Source organism: Macaca thibetana, unplaced genomic scaffold (assembly GCF_024542745.1).
Source record: "Macaca thibetana thibetana isolate TM-01 unplaced genomic scaffold, ASM2454274v1 unplaced_scaffolds44, whole genome shotgun sequence".
In the NCBI taxonomy this organism is placed as follows: Eukaryota; Metazoa; Chordata; class Mammalia; order Primates; family Cercopithecidae; genus Macaca; species Macaca thibetana.
In genome coordinates, this window is record NW_026088833.1 from 13,279 (window position 1) to 17,634 (window position 4,356).

Consider the following 4,356-nt stretch of genomic DNA (forward strand, 5'->3'; position numbering starts at 1 on the left):
ATAGAGAAGGCTCTACTTTCTAGGCATTTGAAACTACACACAGCTTTTAATTCAACACAATATTCTTCACTTGTTTCTTCCCTACCCCTGAGTTTACTGTAAATTTTTATTTTAAACTACCCCTGTTACCATGTTGTTAACTGGGTAATTCTGTAGAGGGAATTACATCTGCTTTTCTACAACTGGAGTTCTGTATAAAATGCTTTTCTCTGGGCTTAAAATAAAACATATAGAACGTCACATATATTTTTTAGTACTACTATAATATATCTCTATATGTATACATTTATATTAAAATATATTTACTGAAAATACTTTATAATAAATATTTACATTTACTATAGGTATATTAACACCATCATAAGTATATATTTAGATTTGTTTTACAAGTGAGAACTCAATTGCCAGGGCAATATATATAGTGAAATTTTTAAAACAATATAGAAAATGGCTTCACAAATATGCAGTCCAAATCCTTGTGCAGTGGCCATGCGTAAACACTATGATAGTTCCAGTTTTGGTATATGATGCTGTTAAAAAGTGAGCACATTCTCTATCTATATCTCTCTCTCTATCATTGCCTCTTTGATCAGACTTCAGTCTTAATGAGGGAAAAGTTAATTATGAACCTTGCTTTGTGCCTTTTAAGTAATATAAAACCCCATATAGTATTTTGGTGTCTCATGGCCACTTTACCAAACAGGTTATTTGAGTTCTATAGGAGTCCTAGGGTTTTTTTCCTACAATACCCCTGAAAGTACACTAATGCAATATTATAAATTCAGTCAGGAACAAAATACACATATACATACTTTAATATTAATATCCTGCTGAAAGAATAGCTATTGTAGAATCTTCTTTTAAATGATCACAAAAATATTTGTTAGTTGTTTCAAAAAAATTGGGCCTCTATTAACTCGTATCACCCGACAGTTTTACTATAACCCATAAAACACGGATGTCTGGGGCAGGTACGTAGTCATGCTGTCTTCGTATTGGTGAGGGAGGGCAGTTGGATACTAGGTGGAGTTAAGGACGTGGCATATGGTAACTAGTATACTAGAAATACAAATAGCTGGGTGTTGTGAATTGCATGTACACCAGCTTCGGAAGTTGCGCAGGGACCAGCTTGAACAAGGGCAGAGGTTGAGTGGATTAGATCGTGCATGACTCAGTTGGGCGGTAAGATCTCTACAGCTCACAACCGCAACATGTGTTTAAATGATTGATGCTTATGGGTTTATACACATTATAAAACATCTAAAAACAATTCATGTTTCTAATGTTTTAAACGCTAAAAGGTGGCCAGGAACAGCGGTTTACAACTCTGCCATCCTGGCTTTTTGGGAGAATAGTTGGGTAGATCATTAACGGTCAGACTTGTGGACACCTGGCCAAACGGTGAAACCTGTTTACTAAACCTTACAAAAAACAGCTCAGGTGTGGTGGTGGGCAGTGTCATAGTACTTGGAGCTGAGGAAGTCGAATAATTGAATGGGGCGGAGGATGTAAGCGTAAGGAAGATGGCGCCACTGAACTCCAGCCTAGATGACAGAACGAGACTCTGTCTTCAAAAAAAAAAAAGCTAAAACGATCTCAACTAAAAGATCCTATTTTCATTCCTGTCTTTTTGAACAGTCACTATTTAAAAGTGACAATGTTTACTATATCCTTAGGACCACATATAACTAATAATATAATTGTATAAAAAGAAAAACCTCAATATCATTAAAAATGGAGTCATCCTTAAATTTATTATTTTCCTAAAATCTAGAAGTACATGAGTAATAGCAAAGGCTTTATTTTCCATTTTTAAAGTGCTGGGGTGCGGTGGCGTTGGTACACTGTAATGCCAGCACTTTGGGAGGCCGAGGGAAGGTGGATCACCTGTGGTCAGGAGTTCCCGACCCAGTCTGGCCAACATGGTGAAACCCTGTCTCTACTAAAAATACAAAAAAATTAGCCGGGTATGGGTGGGGCGCTAACTACCTGATAATCCCCACTCCTCAGGAGGCTGAAGCAGGAGAATCACTTGAACCGGGGAGGCAGAGGTTGCTGTGAGCCGAGATTGCCCCATTGCACTACAGCCTGGGCAACAAGAAGAGCAAACTCGTCCGACCTTCCAAACAAAAACAAAAACAAAACTTCTATTTCATTTAAACTCTTCCACAAGAAATTTATACTACTCATTAGGATGACATCCTACATAATAAAGAAAAATGTTTTCGCCAGAAAAAGTCAGGGACCCACCCAATATTTAATTCTGGCCAACCAATAACAAGAAAAAGGGAAAGCGGTTGGGGGGGACTGATGAAACGGAAGACATATTTGTGAACAGGAAGGAGAATACTTTTTAATTACTTTATACGTTATTGCTGTGCCCCAGGGCTGGCGAGCGAGTGGTGCAGTCTCGACATACCTTCATGACTCAGGAGAACTCAGAGCTCTGGGTATCACGCATTCTCCTGCCTCGAGCTCCCGCGTCGCTGGGACACACAAGGCACCTGCCACCACGCTTGGCTCATTTTTTGTATCTTCTACTAGAGACGGGGTTACATTGTGTTAGCCAGGAGGGTCTGGATATCCTGACCTTGTGATCCGCCTGCCTCCGCCTCCCACAGTGCTGGGACATTACAGGAGTGGAAGCACTGTGCCCGGGCAGAATACTATCAATTTATGAAACAAATTGATATGACTATGCACCCCTGAAGAGGCCAAGGAGAATCGATTAAACATAGCACTTCGAATCTTAAGGAATTTCCAAAGGGTCGATATTAAGACCAATACCCTCCAATTCAATAACGTCAGAAGTGGCTGCTTTCCGCTGTGTAAAGTGGCGGTCTCTTCAAGGAAAACAGAACCCGTGGTGAGCCCCTGGGCTAACTTCGATATGTTTGGGGCTGTTTTCTAAACAATAGGGACTGGAACAATTTGTGGCGGCGCCTAAGTAAGCCTGGTATTCAGGGTCTCATGGATGCACTCATAGTACGGTGCGACGCTGTAGTCTACCTGGTGAATGCCAAAAACCCAGCAACTCCCGTTTAGTTATCAACATATTAGGGGATGATGCTTCTGTTGCCTGTACCATGTTTTGCCCATATGAAGACATCTAAAAACGGGTCTTAAGTAATTCAAGTCACAGATCCGTTATCTGAAAACTCGACTTCGATTATTTGGACGAAACAAGCTTTCAGTGAGCTCAATTAGAATGAAGAAACAAGTTTTGTGGAATAGCAACAAGTAAATACGGCCTAGTTATGTATATTGAAACATTGTGCATAGAATCAAGAGATGAATTTAGAAAGCCAATCCTGATAAAATGAGTAAACACAAGTCTGAATCTTTAAAAAGTACTGAATGAACAGATGCAATCTAAAGAAGTAGAACTCTAGCTAAGGACAGAGGTGGAAACTCAGCTGGTGATGAGGAATTTCCATCTACCTTCATCAAACTGGGAGGTGGAAAAGTTAAGCTGTGACCTGAAGATCCATGGTTTGGAACAAGAGTTGATGAGGAAAGAATGTAATGAATCTCAAAAATAGAACCACTCAAAAACCAAACAAATCTCTGTATCAGGAAGACAATCTGAAGAGCAGAGATCTCTGAAGAGTAAGAACTTGAAGTGATAATACGCAGAATGCATAACTGGCAACTGAGGAGAAATAAATGTCTAATTTATATCTGGTGACTCAAGTGCTAGCTGAACTATTAAGAAAACTGAAAACCCCCAACTTCAATCAAGACAGCCTGCACCTCAGTAGGATGCATTGAAGACCCTTGCAAAGATGGCACAAAACTGCACATGATTAACTTTACTGCAACATGTACAAGACATCCCCTTCTCTCGCCAAATGGCAAAGCTCTTTGTTATACTACATCTTCCCCTTTACCAGGAGATATAAAGGTTTTATCGGAGAAAGCAGTCCTCCAACCACGGACAGATAATGAGAGAGCCATTCCTAATGAGGGCACACACTCTTATGGCAGAAATTCTCTGGAAGATCATTTTGAGTATTCCCAATCCCTCCTGACACTAGTGAGACAGCATTTAGGGAAATTAAAAGTAAAATTTTGGCCAGGTGTGGTGGCTCATGCCTGTAATCCCAGCACTTTGGGAGGACAAGGCGGGCGGATCACAAGGTCAGGAAGTTGGACCATCCTGGTTAACACGGTGAAACCCTGTCTCTAGTAAATATACCCAAAAAATCAGCCACGCGTGGTGGTGGGCGCCTGTATTTCCAGCTACTCGGGAGGCTGTGCCAGGAGGAATGGTGTGGAACCCAGGAGGCAGAGCTTGCAGTGAGCCCAGACCGCGCCACTGCACTACCAGCCTGGGCGACAGGACAAGACTCCGTC

At 41.0% G+C, this 4,356-nt stretch overlaps 1 pseudogene; it reads left to right on the top strand.

Annotated features, from left to right (window-relative positions):
- Window positions 1–3,319: 3,319 nt before the first annotated feature.
- On the top strand, window positions 3,320–4,063 carry LOC126947275 (5-azacytidine-induced protein 2-like; annotated as a pseudogene).
- Window positions 4,064–4,356: the final 293 nt, after the last annotated feature.